General features: G+C 43.0%; 1 long non-coding RNA gene across 1 annotated transcript; it reads left to right on the forward strand.

Moving 5' to 3' along the window:
• The first annotated feature begins 6,331 nt into the window (after positions 1–6,331).
• LOC129625146 (uncharacterized) lies at positions 6,332–8,636 on the forward strand. The gene is made up of 3 exons (XR_008701281.1): positions 6,332–6,585; positions 7,598–7,700; positions 8,129–8,636. It is a non-coding gene; the product is annotated as an uncharacterized LOC129625146 (long non-coding RNA).
• Positions 8,637–17,434: the final 8,798 nt, after the last annotated feature.

The raw sequence follows: 17,434 nt of genomic DNA on the forward strand, positions 1-17,434 counted from the left end.
CAGATTAGTAATCAAAGAAACGCAAATTAAAATAACAATGAAATATCACCTTCCACTCTAAGATTTGCAAAAGTTGGGGAAGGCACAAATACTGCAAAGTGTACATTAGTTCACTTTTTGGAGGTAATAAATGAGACAATATACATTAACATTTTACATAAATAGTCCTTTTGACTTGTTAAGCTTATAGAATCTGCCCAAAGGAAATAAACAAATGAACAAAAAAAACAAAAGCAAAACCCCCAGACAATAACCTTTTAGAGCTTTGTGAAGATTAACTGTGAAGGGAATTCATGTCAGTTGCTGCCACCTAGGAAGCGCTCAGTAAATAGTACTTATTATTATTTTATTGTTTTCAACAGTGTTATCTGTCCTATGGAAGTCCACTGTGGAAGAACCACTCAAGCAATAATTCCAAAATAATTCAGAAAACTGAAGGAGACAGTTACAGCCTTTTGTCAGGCCTGAAACATCACCACTTGAAGATGTTCCATTATTATTTTATGGACTATGAAGAAAGAAAGAAAGAAAGGCCTCCTAGTGTAATTGCAGGATGCCATCAATAGCAAAATGCAGGCTAATTTCAATTATGGTAGAATGTGAAAACTGCTGGGTCACCCAGACCCTGACAATGAAGCGTGAGCGAACGATTACAGATCATCCATTTCCAGACAACTGAGTATTGAAATAACCATTTTCTTGGAAATTTTGACTAACTCATAAAATCGAAATTCTAGGATCCCTGAGCACCTAGAATTCACTGTTTATCAGTGATCACCAAATGAAAAAAATAATGAATGAATGAGAAATGGAAGAATTAAGGCTACAATTGAAGAGTCTCTGCTCATAAATAGCACTGGAAGTTATGTAAAACAACAACAAATGTCCTAGAGAAGGGCAGATGGAAAGCTATAATGATACAAAAAGAAGGAACACTTGGGTGGACATTTTCTTAATTAAAATAGCAGAGCCCGTGTAATCCCACCACGGATAACCTGGAATATTTTTAGAAAAACCTGACATCATTTTGATGCAATGAAGCTATATTAAAATATACCGAGTTCCCGTCCTCTGTCTATCCTAGATAGGTAAATCAATAGTCACCATTTTTAGGAGGTGGATCTTAATTCATCTTGACTGACTTATGAATTCTGTACATATGGATGCCTGATCCTAACCCACTAATTTAATAAGTCCGATTTTCAACATCAGAAAAATTTTTGGATGATTCCCACAGAAAGAATGTTCATTCTTTCCGAGGAATTGGGCTTGTTGTATTCAACTGAGGTAACTATCCATTGTTTAAACCATCACTATTTTCAGACATTTTATGAGAAAGGAGTCACACACATTTCTGTAACTAATAAATTATCATCCTGCTTAGAGTTAATTTTTCAGTCACTTTGCATAATTACATGAGCTAGCTTTCCCCAAGATGATGATGATTATTTTGGGGAGAGTGGAGGGGAATATTTTCATTTAAGTTTCTTTGGAATATTATCACATTCCACAGTGTGGCTTTGTTCAGTTAAGTACCTGCGTTTGGTAAATATTACCACTGTGCCTTTCTATTTATGTTCTTTGGAAGAAAGGAGGGGAAAAAATTATACCTTCCATGTTGAATTAAGAGTATATAGACTTCTTTTTCCCCTTTTAAAAATATACGTACGTTGGCAGTTGAAAACAGGTGCTTATTCAGTTCATTCACGATATGAAAAAAATCAATGTACGTTTGAAACTCCTCTTTCTTCAGAGCAGAAAATTGTAAAGGTTGAGCAAAACAGAAAACCGGGTCCTTTTCTAAATATAGCAACGTCACATGACCACACTTGTCTTTGTACTCGGAACGTTAAGGTATTAGACACACTGCTTCATGGATGTGGCACATAATGACTTCAGGAAAGAGGGACATGAGCAGCCAGTGCGACGCAAACGCTGGGCTTCTGTCTGTCCTTTTGGATCAAAGGACACAGACTTAGGATGTTTGGGGGCATCCCCACGTGAGTTTGTCATACGGGTAGACTTTCCCTCTGCGCTAGGAGAGCAGTTCTTCCACTTCTTTGGTTTTATTTTCATACCCCCTTTCACAGCGACTGATGTTTAAACACTTCTCACAGTAGATTTTTTTTTTTTTCCGTTTGCTTCTTTAACTGTGAGTTTTCAAACTGAGGCTAATTCAGTCTTGCTGATTATCAAGGTCATTCATGCCAACATTATATAGTTCTCAGTATCAACCCCCTGTAGTTCATCTCTGAAGGTGGCGTTTTGCTTGTTTTATTTTCAAAGGCTTCTTTATAGAGTGATTTGGGCAGGGATCCTTCAAGTTTTTAGGGCTTTCAATGTTCTGTTTTTATATTTTTATCGTTAAAGAGCATGTGGCAGGCTCACTGCATTTCTGGAAAAGCTCCATGAAAGGTTAAATTGGGAAGGAGAAATTCAAGAGCTATTGTGGTATTTACAGGTGTTCATCAGCAAACAAACATTCTTAAAATGCCATTTCTATTTTGCAGCAGGTAGATCTTTCCAGCCAGGCAAGGGTTTGCAAAGCATGGTTGAAAAGGAACTAGTACTTGGTTTTAGAGGAGTGGGCGGGGAACTGATACATACTAACATTGAGAGAAGGTCTACCCAAGACTGGGGAAGCAGTGGTTCTCACATTGCTGCCAGTGTTTACAGGGAAACATTTCTCCGTTTGCCCTCCAGGCCCACAGAGGGAAGGAGCAGAAGGAAGTAACTCGGATTGTCTCATACTTGAAGGAAACAGAGGCCTCAGCTGGTTGCTAAAAATTCAATTAAAAAAAAAATGTAGCTCAAGCATATAGCACGTGTGGGCCAGAACTGAGAATCTGGTTTTAGAAATCTGGAGTTTCTCCTTGGAAAGTTCCCACTGTTCCCTTGACCTAGCTTTAAACATGTTTGATGATGATATCCTTTGGTTTGTTTTGGATGCCCCTTATGAAATCCATTTTTTCATAAACCTTTTACTACATAGTGATTTTTTTTTAAACCAACTGCAATTCATTTAGGTATTATTATATAATTAAAATTATTTTTTCAAACCGTGTATTCTCAACAGATATATCAAAAGAGTCCAAATTTCTTTAAACACCCCTCTTTTCAAAACAACCCTCCAGAAGGCTAGACTAAAAGCTGTGTTGGTCTCTTTGACCTTTACTTGTCTTAAAAAAAAAAAAACACTACTTTTTTGGAATGTCCCTTACAAAACGATAAATAATAACTTTATCAACTTCCCCAGAGGCTTTCAGAACCAAAGAAAAAAGTTCAGCGAAGATCAACTGCTCTGGAAATTCATCCTAAGAGGGAGCACTCCCCTCTGTGTATTCTGTTCACGGTACTACTGCATTTAAACAACAAACCCAGAAACCTGGCTCTCCTTTTTGAGGATCCTGGGTCAGAAGAGAAAGGCAGACACCAAGCAGAGCTCAGGGATTACCCAGCTTTGGGTTTTATTTCCCTAATTGCTGAACTGAAGGCGCTATGTGGGGAGCGCTCAAGAGTTAAAGAGTTTCAAAGTTAAGGAAGCAGTAAACTCATTTGCAAGGGCTGGTGTCCCGCATTGCTCCTGCTTCTAAATATGGGCGCTTCCTTTGCTTCCCATGCCTGTGCAGTTAGCATTCTCCCCGTCTAGGCAGGGCAGGGCTGTCTCTGCCGCCCCCTTCTTTCTTTCAGTAATCCAAGCTCCTGGAGAGGGCCTTAATACTCAAGAGTATTTCCTCATTTACTTTGTAAAATGTCAAACATATCAAGAAGGGAAAGGGTTCCTCCAATAACATTATCTCTGGACACTGTCTGCCTCTTCTTAAAACCTCCCTGAATTCTATTCATGACTTCATTTCTTTCTTCTTTTTTTTTTTAATTAAATTTTTGACCTCGCCATGTGGCATCTTAGTTCCCTGACCAAGTATTGAACCTGTTCCCCTGGCATTAGGACCAGAGTCTTCACCACTGAACTGCCTGGGAAGTCCCTTCATTTCTGATTAATCACTTGGCTCTCAAGATTATTCAGGAACCACACTCCACCGGCAGTGATCTATCTTTAGGAAGTGAACTCACTAAAATTCATTGTTTTGTTACTTGAGTTTGCCCAAGCTGCTACATTTTTCTTTTCTAATAAAATCTAGAGAGATTTCAATCTTTGCAATAAAAGTAGGAGGATTAAAAACACTCCACTATTTTCCCATATCTCTAATCAATTTCACTGTATCACAAAAGTGGAGAATTTTAAATCTCCAGCATATCTGGCTTCCCCTTTTTTTTTTCTTATATAGTCAGTAGGTCAAAAAACCCACATGCAGTAATAGGAAGTGAACATAGTAGACATTTGTTTTTAAAATTCTGTCACATATAAGTTGTTTTAAATCTGAAGCTTCAAAACTTGGTCCCTATTTCTTTGAAGTATATACTTTCACATACACATATATATTTATATATGTTCATACACTCACAAACACTTAGGCTCAGTGAGATTGTTGAGAAAGTAAAGCATGAATCAAGATACCCAAACCACAGCACTTAAGAGTCAGAAATCACATAGTTTTGTTTATTCCACCTGTGATTATTAAAGGGAAATTTAGACAGAAAGGCTATTTAGCATGCTCTGGTGTCTTTGGATGCAAGGCTCTGGGTTTACCATATATTCTGTACTGCCCCTGAAGGGGCTCCATTTTCTCATCTGTAAAGTGGGTCCATTGGGAGACATGATTGTAAGTTATTTAAATATATCTGATTTTGAAAGCTAGGGTTTAGATCATGCGAGATAGGACATCCAGGTCTCTGGGTGACTTGACAGCCCCACTTTTCCACCATGAATCAGTTTATTTATTACTATTTTTTAAAAATATTTATTTGGCTGCACTGGGTCTTGATTGCTGCATGTGGGATCTAGTTCCCTGATTAGGTCCTGAACCCAGGCCGCCCGCACTGGGAGTATAGAGTCCTAGCCACTGGGCCACCAGCGGAGTCCCGAGTCAGTTTATTTTTGCCCTGGTCAGGCATTAGCCAGCTTTCACTAAAAGGCTGGGTTCTGGCAGCTGGGGTTTCCTGCCCGTTTTCTATAGTTTCACCAGCTTTTGACTCAGAAGAATCCAGTTAGAGTCGATCCCTTTAGTGCAGCGAGTAGCAGCAGATACCAGAATATCCAGAATTGTCAGAACCTCGTTTCCGGCTTCACCCCGCCTCCCTGTCTCTGTTTTGCATAGTTTTCATCTTCGCCAGAATGGGTCCCTTGTCTTTTGGGAATTTCCTCAACCACTCATCATTTCAGGCTGAACATGAATGATTTATCCAGCAAGAGTTATTAAAATTGACTGTGGTCTCTGAAGGAGGGATAGTTTGTCAAACCTCCATCCTCAGAATAACTGAATATATTTTGCATGACCTGTGATTAATGCAAGGTAATTTCAGAGGATGGCTTTTACTAATTAATAAATCAATCACATTGACTCATCTTGGTAGACCAAACTTTAAAAGTTCATTACTGACTCGTTCAAAACCAGGATCTCATACATACATAGGTCAGTGGTTTAATGTAATTCCTCTTAAGAAAGCAAGCAGATTGAGTAATACTTTAATTCAGAAACACGTTGCTCAACGTGTCTTCTGAGCACAAGCCTGAGAACGGGGGCCGGCAGAACACCGGCAGCCCACGGCCGGCCGGCCGGCCACGGTCCTGCTTCTTGGCTGACTCCGAGAAGCCAGACTCGCAGCATTATTAAGAATTTGGAAAGGTCACAGGGAATTCTCTCACTACCCATAGAGGGACTGCTGAAGCATCTGAAAGCACCTGATTCACTTAAAACAACAAGATAAAAACTGAGCTGTTATAACATGTCTAAAACTCGACGGAGCTCACGAAGCACATGCAGGTGAATTCTTTTTTCCTTTCTTCTGCCCACAGAGAAGCTCAGCTATTTAAAAGCCACTGGAGTCATGGTTTCAAGAAAAGAAAATGGTTTGTGTTTTTCTTATCATGGTGGAAGGGAGACACACAGGGCTTAACAGTTAACAGCAAGAAGGAGCCTTTCAAAGACTTCCCCCTCCTCCCCCAGCTAATTTCAAGGGACTCGGTTCCAGGTAAATACATACACACCTAGAAACTTCCAGTAACCAAACCCAAACCAAACAGTAATTCCATTCTTGTGTAAATTAAACCCAGGATGGCTTTCTCAGAGTGTATCTTCTATTTTCTGTTACTAGAGTATTTGAACAATTTCTCCATGGAGGAACAGGTATTTATTGAATGCTATACAAAAGGAGGCAGCTCGGTCGGGCCCTGGAGGGGTTTACGGCCACAGGGAGCACTGCAGGCGTGGCTGCCCTGCCCTTGCAGAAGGCTCAGTGAAGGGGACTGCGGGGACTCCGGGCCTGGGTCCCACAGGCTTCTCCCAAGCCGCTCTTGATGGGGAGTGGGGGGACAGAGGAAAGACGGTGAAAATAGCTCCCGAGGGGCAGGGGGAGGAGTGGAGGGAGGACGGAATTTAGAAGGACCCGGAGCCTCAAGAGCATTTCTCTACGCCTACCCCTTAATAGCTGTGGCACATGTAATTTTTCTCCTCTGGAATGCAGGTACGGTCTTCACAGCCCGTCAGGCCTTCCCAGTGTACTGACACGTAGTCAGTCAGGATTTTTTTTTGGTGGGGGGAGGGGGGAGGGCAGAGAAAAGAGGGAGAGAGAAGAAAAGGCATTGTTTTTTTCAATTAAGGAGGGATAAAAGGAGTAACAATAACATAATGGTAACGATGACAATTTTCATTAGTATGGATGTTTGTGAAGTGCAGGTCTGGGCTAAGAAGCGCTTTCTAGTCTTACTGCCTGAACTGTCTAGTTAGGTAAACCTCACCCTCGCTGCCCCTCCCTGTTCCCTGAAATCCTTTAGTCACCTTTCCTGAGGGCATGGGATGTTTTCCTCCTTTAAACTCCTCTTCTTGCTAAGGGCCCTTTAGGTAAGACAGGTGCACCATCCAGGGTGAAATTGTGAGGTTTCCAGTTCAGATGTGATAAGGAGAGAAAGAGCTGGATTTTCTTATGGCAGCAGGTACAGCCTGTGACATCCGAAGCAGTCATAGCCACTCCCCACAGGAATCCCCATTCTGTCACTCAAGCTGTGTGACCTTGGGGGAACCTCTCTACACCTCAGTTTTGCCATCTATAAAATGGGTATAATGATAGCATCCAGCCTTGGAATCATTACAAGAACCAAGTATCTTAACGCCTGTGTTTGGCACAGAGTAAGCTCCAAGTGAAGGGTGGCCGTGGTTTTGTGGTTGTTTGGGGTTGTCCGTTAAGAAACTACCCAGTGATTGCAATCTTCTTCAGCCTGGAATTGGATGAACTAATAATTGTCTAAGAAAGCATTAAAAAAAAAAAAAAAGAAAGCATTAAAAGTCAGTCATTCTTGAGAAAATTTCTCTCTCTGATATCATGGTTTATCCACTACAGAAGCTTCTAAAAGCTAAATTAAATTCTAAAAGAGCTCATTTTTAGATTAGAAATTCTATACACTTGAACCTGTCTTGTCCCCTAAGAATAGAGTAATTCCATGATAAAAGGAACCAAGTTCCCCTACTATTTTTTACAGTGGGCATTGAACATATACTGGTGGGCTGCCGTCTATGGGGTCGCACAGAGTCGGACACAACTGAAGCGACTTAGCAGCAGCAGCAGCAGCATCCAGCGAACAGGTAAGGGAAAATAATACTTTTGGGTGTAAATAGAAGATCTGGAGTAATTCTGGCAATTCATTTGTTTCCTTAGAGGTAGACTTTCAAGCCAAATGATGAATAACAGTGCCTAAATTTTTTAAAAGTCTGCTCTCTACCTGTAATTAGATGTTTTTATTCTTTTTAAAATTTCTTTTCTTGACGTATAGTTGACTTATAATGTTGTATAAATTGCTGCTGCACAGCAACGTGAGTTATACATATATATTCTTTTTCATGTTCTTTTCCAAAGTGGTTTATTATAGGATATTGGATACAATTGCCTGGTTTTATTCTTGATGTTGTTTATATGTGGGTTCCCTCTTATTTCTCTTACTCATACCTGATGAACTGTCTTAAATTTTATTGAACTTTGCAAAGAAACAGTGATTGATCTTTTTTTGTCACAGGTTCCTGCTTTCAGGTTCACTAATTCCTCCTCCTGTGTAGATTCATAGATAACATCCATAAGATCTGGAAACTTCAGAGCAAATTGAGAATAGCACTTGGTAGAGTGGAGACCAGGAAGCTAAAACTGGAAAACGCCCCACAGATGATTCCAACGCTAACAGAAAGGTGTTTTTTTTTTTTGTTTGTTGTTTGCTTGGAGATTTTAGAAGAATGTATTATTTTACAAGAATGTATGCAGATTTTACTTGAATAATTAAAAATACAAATAAGAACACTGCAAAGAGAACACCCCAGGTTTCCTTGACCATCTGCCGCCCGCGGGGCTGACCTTCCAGGTCCCAGGAACAGAGAGCAGAGCGGTGAGTCGCAGGGGGTCTGCGGGGCGCCGGGCAAGAGGAAACGGGGGGTGCAGGGAGGTGGGGGCGACTCCCGCTGCTTTCTGAGGGCGCCTTGCTCTCATTTTCTGCCTCCCCCACCCACGGATTTCCCCAGTGTGCAGAGACGGCAGGTCTTTTTAAGTCGGTGAGAGAGAGAGAGAGAAAGGGAGGGACCACGTGACTTTCTGGAACGCAGACTCACTTCTTGATTTTGATCCTCACTGGCGCGCTGGCTCCAAAATGTCTTGCCCGAAATCGGAAAAGGTCCTGCCCTCCTGGAAAGGCTCCCGTCTTCAGTTCACACGAACCGACCCTTTGATCCTCCCTCATTTTGCTCTTAAGATTTGCTTCTCTTCCCAATCGAATAATCTGTCTCTCTCTCCTTATGAGAAAAGCTTTCTAGATGTGATTCCCCTTTGGAAGGGAAGACTTTAAAGTCCTCCTTGGGCGCATCCTTTCTGGAAGGGAGAGGGTGGAAAGAGGCCACGGGGCCAAGAGCGCTTTCGGAGTTCCTCCCCAAGCACCCCGCCTTCCCGCCCCGAGTCTCGGCTTGAACCCCCGGCCGCTGGGAGGCATCGCGGCGCAGCGCGGTGGCTCGGGGCACCCCCTGCCCCCGGGCAGCGCCCGGACTTCAGTCTTTGGAGCCTGGGGCCCCGTGAATGTGGAGGTGGGTGGGCAAAGCAGAAAGCAAGTCTGTTTGCTTCTGAGTAAAGCCGGCTTCCGTGGGAGAGAGACAGGCTCTGAGTTAGCAAGAATTCTGCCATTTATCTCGTCCTCCTCGCCTAGGATTTCAAGGCAGGAACTGCCCAAATCCAGGGTGCTCATTTCCCGGGGGCTCGGTTGCAGACTTCCGGGGTTTGTGTACTGGTCCCTTACTCTTCTCTGCAGCATCTTGCCGACGGGGCCAGGTCGCGGCACCTGCCCCGCAGTGGCCAAAAGCACCTAGAACAGTTCAAGCCTCTCGGTGAGAAATGAGATGTTTGTACATGAAGTGACCTTTAATTGTGTCTGAGGAACTCATGTCAGATCAACATGTGGTCTCAGTTACTCTGCAGAGGCTATTACATTTCAAGCTGTTTTGTGTTCCTTTTCAGCATTTAAATAAAGTATTTTCTCTTTCATATATTTGGTGTGGCTCAAAGAAGTTTGGTTTTCTTCCCCCCCCTTTTCCTCATAGATTGTATTGTTTGATTAGATCTTTTTGTTAAGTCAGATCAAAGATGGCTTTTCTTTCTTTAGGAGGGATCTTTTCTTAAATCAATAGATTCCACAGGAAAGATTCATTTTATTTGAACGGTTTTGAAACGGGAGAAGATTTAAGTGGGCGTGAAGAAATGTTTTTGCTTCTGTATTATATTTATCTGTCAAACAGATTGAAGAAAGTAAATACTTGGAAAGGGGGCTTCCCAGGTGGCGCTAGTGGTAAAGAACCTGCTTGCCAACGCGGGCGACTCAAGAGATGCAGGTTGGATCCCTGGTTGGGAAGCTTCCTGGGAGGAGGAAACGGCAACCCACTCCAGTATTCTGAGAATGCAAACTTGCGATTTACTGTGGACAGGCTTTTGGTCTTGGCTGGATAGATGCACCATTATAGAAAACAATCTACTTCACCTGTGATCTGAGAACACCAAAGAGCTAGTGGTTCTGCCCTGCCTCTCCCTATTCCTGCCCTTCATGTGGAGATGCTGGCCTTAGCTTGCGCTGTTCCACCTGGAGTGTCCTTTCCGTGCCTCTTATTTTTAAATTTTTAAATATTATTTATTTTGTTGCACTCTGCCTTAGTTGTGGCATGCAGCTCTTCGATCTTTGTTGTGGTGTGTGAGATCTAACTCTGCAACCAGGGATCGAACCCTGGCTTCCCGCATTGGAGTGGGGAGTCTTAGCCACTGGACCACGAGGGAAGTGGAAGCCACTGGACCCTCCAGGTCTCTTTGTTGGACAGACTTCTTCCTGTTTTTAGAAAGGGGTTTAGAAAGCATCTGTGCCCCTGCAGCAACTCCATAGGGGTTGCTCTCTCAAGGGCCCTCAGGCCTGTATTGAAACAGTTTCTTTTGGCTCCTCCTTACAGGCAGGAAGTATGCTGTCCTCCTTTACCCCTCCCTCCCCTCGCTTGTTGGAGCCCAACATCTGTCAATCTGAAATGAACAAAGACAGAAATGTGGTCCCTGTTTGCTTTGCTATGAAAAAAGGTGGCTAGGGGTTTATTGGGAGTGTTTGGCAGTCGTGCAGTAAATGCCACCTGTCTAATGTCACCGATGGAGTGTATGTTGTTGTATAGCCGCTAAGTTGTGTCTGACTGCAGCCCACCGGGCTCCTCTGTCCATGGGATTTCCCAGGCAAGGATACTGGAGTGGGTAGCCATTCCCTTATCCAGGGGATCTTCTTGAGCCAGGGATTGAACCCCAATTTCCTGCATAGCAGGCGGATGTCTTTACCGCTGAGCCACCAGGGAAGCCCATAATGTACTATATGGATGCTCATATATATGATCTCAAATGATATATATAATGATCTCAAATTATATGTATTATTCTTTTTTAAAAAAAATTTAATTGAGAGAGTAGCATTGGATACCTACACGATCTTGTATAAAATAGATAGCTAGTAGAAAGTTGCTACCAAGCACAGAGAGCTCAGCATGGTGCTCTGTGAAGACCTAGAGGGTAGAGGGAGGTGAGGCTGGGAAGGAGGCCCAGGAGGGGGCAACACGTATGTGCCTGTGGCCGATTCACGTTGATGAATGGCAGAAACCAACGCAACCCTGTAACGCGATTATCCTCCAATTTAAAAAAAAGGAAAAAAAAGTTAAATGAATTATTGCTGTCTTTGTGTATTTATTTTATTTTTCTCATTCAGTTGTACCACTGGGCATGTGGGATCTTCGTTCCCTGATCTGGGATCAAGTCTGCGTTCCCTGTATTGCCACTGTGGAGTCTCTACCCCTGGACCACCAGGGACGTCCCCAGTGGCATCTACTGTTCTTACTTGCTGTCTCAGTTAATCTGTCTCTTCAGCTTACAATGTCCACTCCATGAGGGCAGGGTTTTTATCTAGTTTTCTTCACTGCTGTGGCCCCAGCGTTCAGAACAATGCCTGAGACAGCAATAGCTCAAAATTATTTTGCTGAATAAACAAAGCAGTCTATAGAGCATTCCCACTCCCAAGCTTCAGCCATGATGCTGAGGGGAAATAGAGATGGTCGTCCACATAATTCAAACCAAAGATGCCTAAATAAGCCCGGGGGTTGTCATGTGACTATAGTTAATGACACCGTATTTGAAAGATGCTAAGAGAGCAGATCTTAGAAGTTCTCATTACAAGAAAAAAACCTGTGTAACTATCTGGTGATGGATGTTAACTAGACTTATTGTGCTGATCATTTTGCAATGTATACAGATATATACCTGAAATGAATATAATATTATATGTCAGTTATAACTCAATTTAAAAAAAAGAGAGAAGACTTTCTTCTGAGCTGTCAGCACTCCAGGACCTCACTTACGTGGGTGGGTTCTTTCAATTCACCAGTCGCAGCGATGGTGAAGTTTAGCCTTAGGCATCCAAGCAGTGTGTCACGTGGTAGATGCCACTCCGAAGCTCAAAACAATATGTTCTTTATTCTTTCACACACTCACACACACACACACACACAAGACACCCAGGAAATTCTGTAAAAAAATTCCAGAAAATGCATCATTTGGTGTCGTGAAGAACTGCGTCAAAGAGTAGGTGCTTAATAGAACTTTCTTGACTTGGCCCTCACCAAGGCAATGTAAAAAGTCAGAGCATTTTGGGTATAGAACACCAGCTCCATAATGCCAGGACCAACCAAGTTATGTTCTCTGCTGTATCCCACACTCCTGGCAGGGTGCCTAACACGTAGCAGGGGATGGGAGCTATGTTAATGAACAGATGGATGAATGAATGAATGAATGGTGTCCATATATCTCAGCTACTGTGATATAGACTGAACTTTAAGCACCAGTTGAGATCATGAAAAGTTGTGGGAGAAATTTCCCCTGCATGTGCAGTGTAGTGGACGGATAGCTAGCCATTTAATCTGGAGATCAGCTGGCCATTTGTATGCCCAATTAAAACTTTCCAACCACAGCTTTGCTTGTGTGCATATTGCCCCTGTAATTAACCATGTGTATAAAATGCATTAGGCTTTTGTAATAGGAGAAACAATAAGGAAATATATATACCTGTGGAAGACAGGTGAGCATCCAAGGAATTCTAGGACTGAGCAACAACAGAAAATATGAAAGTGATTAGGCAATGTTTTTCCTTCTTCAGAGCATAAGGCGTCTGAGAGCAGATCCAAGCTTTGCCCAAAAATCAAACAAAAAAGTAAAATTAAGAAAACAGTTTTAAGGCCAATGCTAGGTCTGGCCAGCTAAATATCTTTACTCAGTGTAACAATTATCAAATTATTAAACAATTTTTCTGTCTAATGAACCACTCCAAAATGTAGTGGCTTAAATCAACTAAAAAAAAATTATGACTTTTTTTTTTAAGAGCAATTTTAGATTCATAGCAAAATTGAGAGAAAGGTAGAGCGATTTCCCCAAAACCCCTTGCTTTCTTATATGCACAACCTCTTCCAACCATTTTTTTTTCTAGAGCATATTCTTTTCTGTGAAACTCTATCCAAGTACGGCGTCTCAGGCGTTTGCAGTCAGCAGGCCGGGCTGGCTGACGCAGGGAGCGCCCCTCACGGGCCTGCTGGCCGTCCCACTGGACGGTGTGGGCGTCCTCAGCCCGGCCGGCTTGTCTTGTCTCAGGTGGCCTTTCAGTCCCTAGCAGGATAGCCCGGCTTCCTCACCTGACGGTCTCGAAGAGTGAAATACGTAAAGCGCTGGGACTCCCCTGGCGATCCGGTGGCTAAGACCCTGCATTCCCAACGCAGGGCGCCTGGGTTCCAGCCCTGGTCAGGCAGCTAGGTCGCACCTGCCACAATGGAGAGTTTGAGGGCCTCAACGAAAGATCCTGCAGGCTGCAACTTAGGCCAGCTGCAGCCAAATAAACACAAAGAAAAATATAACACAAAGTGCCTTGAGGGCTCGTCTCAGGCCCTGTGCCACAACTCTGAGGCTTGAAGATAACAGTAAGAGTTATTTCCCCATGGGGGAACACAAAGTCAAAACTAAGGAGCATAATCAATAAATGGACTTAATATGGCAGATATAAGCGACTGAATAAAAACACAGGAGAGGCGAGATCACTGCAGGACTGTCAGATTGAGCCCAGCAACACTGTTAGCAGCACGCAGCAGTTGGGGCCACACTTACACGATAAAAGCATTTGTTGTTTGTTTGCAAGTCCCATTTAACGGGGCATCCTGTGCTTCTTCTGGCATCCACTGCTAACTCCTATGCTGTGCATCTCCAGTGTTCCGCCAGGAAAAGGACCAAAGGAGAGAGTGGGGAGTCCGAGTCAACTGTATGTTAGACAATAGTAAGGCTTAAATTCTTTCTTTCTCTTTCTTTAATATAAGAAGCAGATAGAAATGAAAGTGTTGATACTTCCTTCTGCTCCCCTAGTGGGTCACCTGGCAGCAACCACCTCTCCTCTTTGGAGATCTGCTACCCGCGACGCTCCTCATGCTGGGAATCACTGCTTACTGCGTTTTATAATCTCCAGGGCTAACTGTGCATTCCTCACAGATGACACAACCTTGAGCAAATATTTGAAATCTCTCGGTCTCCTCATCTGTGAAATGGAGCTAATAACAGCACCCACCTCGTCCAGCCGTATGAGGATCATATGCAGAGCACGCGTGAAAGGCTGGACACGGCGCCAGAGATGGAGGGCGTCTCTTCCCCGGGGAGGCCGGTTACACGTTAGCTGTTACTACCATTGCTCTCATTGTTCTTGGCGGTCATGGTTGGTCTGATTCCAGTATGAGAAAAATGGTTATAGCACTAAAAAAAAAAAATCTTAAAACGTTTTTTAAACTCCGTATCTGTTTCAAAAAATTATATCTAATGCAAAGTCCCTAGAATTGGTATTCTCAAGATAGAGGGACTTTAGTTACATTTCGAACTTAGTGTTAAAGTAGAGCTCTGAGAGCAAATTTATGTATATACATGTCTGCATACACAGCCCACAGCCTTGAGGATGTAGATTAGATCCTTGAAGTTTGTCAGGAAGACTCTCAGCTAACTGGAGATATTGGGGGATTGGCATATGGCAATAAAAATGTCAAGCTGACACCTGGGCCAGGATCACTAACTGTGTGACCCTGTGCAAACCACTTACGCCTCCTGAGGGTTGGTTTTCACATCTCACCTTTCCCTAAGATTTAAAAGAGCCAGAGGAGTGCAACTTCCATGCATAAAAGAAATTAGCTACAAGGATATATTATATGGCACAGGGGATGTGGCCAATATTTTATAATAACTATAAATGGACTGTAACTTTTAAAAGTTGTGAATCACTATATTGTGCACCTGAAAATTATGTAATAATTGTAAATCAACTGTATCTTCATTAAATAAATAAAAATACAAAAAGATGTTGTGTATAGAAAGACTTGTATGAACACCGTCTGTCCAAGCACATTATTTTAAAGGCCAGTGTGCCACTCACACACCATCAGTTCTGCCCAAGAAGCACTTGCTGCTTTTGTGGCTGGATCGTGTCAATCCATTTGCAGGCCCCAAAAAGGTACATTAAAATTATTTCCAAGTTTATGGTTGAAAACACCTTATGTAACCTTCAATGCTGACCTTTTTTAATTCACAAAGTTTTGAAGACAGTCACTCTGAGGATTGTGGGAACCTTGCTTCTGTGGGTTGAGTATAGCATTCACAGTGTTGGACATAATACTAGCTTCTAACAGGTGCTCAAGATACAGGTGAAAATGAGAGGAAGAAGAAAGAAACGGGATGTCCCAAGGAAATGGGTCTACTTCCTGCTGAGATGCATACTGAGGTTATTTCACTCTCGAGGGGTGTTCAAACCTGTTCTCTATTCAGAGCCGGTTCTTCAGTGGATGGAAGTCCAGTCTAGCCCAGAGAACCACTCCCTTAAATCAAGCATTTACCAAAAGTATGATCATAGTTACCAGTGGAGATTCTGCTTTCTGTCTGGCCCGTGCATTTTCCAAAAGTATAATCATAGTTACCAGTGGAGATTCTGCTTTCTGTCTGGCCCGTTAAAATATTTTCTGGTGAATAGTTTGCACTGTTGGGTCAGATGACCTGGGTTTTCCTGCTTGACCCCTGTTCTCGACCGTGTGGCTCTGTGCGGCTTTCTTCACGGTCCTGGGCCTCCATTTTCTCATCTGTAAATGAGGGAGCCAAGAGGATTTAGCTCGCTGAATTCCTGTAATTACAAGCATAGTTACACTTGCATAGCATTCATTTGTGCTCATTCTATGTCATAGGGCTTCCCAGGTGGCTCAGTGGTAAAGAATCTGCCTGCTAATGCAGGACACACAGGAGATGCAGGTTCGATCCCCAGTCGGGCAGATCCCCCGGAGAAGGAAATGGCAACTCACTCCAGTATTCTTGCCTGGAGGATCCCATGGACAGAGGAGCCTGGCGGGCTGCAGTTCATGGGGTCACAAAGAGTCAGACACAACTGGGAGATGGCGCACACGCACACATTCTACGTCAGGCATTTCCTAATCATCACCCCTAGAATCCATCAAGGAAGGTAAATTAAGTCATACGAATATATCACACCCAACCCAATAAAGTTTTTCCACCTTGAGGAACCGAGTTTTTATATATATCTATATCTATATATATATATCTATATATATCTTTCATTCTTTCTGAATTTTTGCACACTACTGGTCTAAGGGAAAGACTAAAAGAAGAGCAGTAAGAAACAGTCGTGGAAAATCAAAGAAAAAAGTTTTTTTAAAGCAAGGATGTTGCTGTTGTTGTTTAGTCACTAAGTCACGTCTCTCTGTGAGCCTGTGCACTGTATGTAACCTGCCAGGTTCCCCAGTCCATGGGCTCACCCAGGCAAGAATACTGGTGAGGATTCCCAGTTCCTTCTCCAGGGGATCTTCCCGACTCAGGAATCAAACCCGCACTCTTGAGTCTCCTGCATTGGCAGGTGAGTTCTTTACCACTGAGCCACCAAGGAAGCCCAAAGCCAGGATGACTAACACATTATTATCCTTTCGGTTCAGTTCAGTCGCTCAGTCGTGTCCGACTCTTTGTGACCCCATGGACTTCAGCATGCCAGGCCTTCCTGTCCATCACCAATTCCCAGAGTTCACTCAAACTCATGTCCATTGAATCAGTGATGCCATCCAACCATCTCATCCTCTGTCCTCCCCTTCTCCTCCTGCCCTCAATCTTTCCCAGCATCAGGGTCTTTTCAAATGAGTCAGCTCTTTGCATCAGGTGGCCAAAGTACTTGAGTTTCAGATTCAACATCAGTCCTTCCAATGAACACCCAGGACTGATCTCCTTTAGGATGGACTGGTTGGATCTCCTTGCAGTCCAAGGGACTCTCAAGAGTCTTCTCCAACACCACAGTTCAAAAGCATCAATTCTTCACTGCTCACCTTTCCTTATGGTCCATCTCTCACATTCCTACATGACTACTGGAAAAACCATAGCCTTGACTAGATGGACCTTTGTTGGCAAAGTAATGTCTCTGCTTTTTAATATGCTGTCTATGTTGGTCATAACTTTCCTTCCAAGGAGTAAGCATCTTTTAATTTCATGGCTGCAGTCACCATCTACAGTGATTTTGGAGCCCCGTTTAGCTTATTTGTATCATCACCATTTTACAGATGAGAAAATTGAGGCCAGTTAAACGGTGGAGTGGAGAAGGCGATGGCACCCCACTAGTACTCTTGCCTGGAAAATCCCATGGAGGGAGGAGCCTGGTAGGCTGCAGTCCATGGGGTCGCTAAGAGTCAGAAACGACTGAGCAACTTCACTTTCACTTTTCACTTTC

The sequence above is a fragment of the Bubalus kerabau genome, chromosome 13 (assembly GCF_029407905.1).
Source record: "Bubalus kerabau isolate K-KA32 ecotype Philippines breed swamp buffalo chromosome 13, PCC_UOA_SB_1v2, whole genome shotgun sequence".
Taxonomy (NCBI): Eukaryota; Metazoa; Chordata; class Mammalia; order Artiodactyla; family Bovidae; genus Bubalus; species Bubalus kerabau.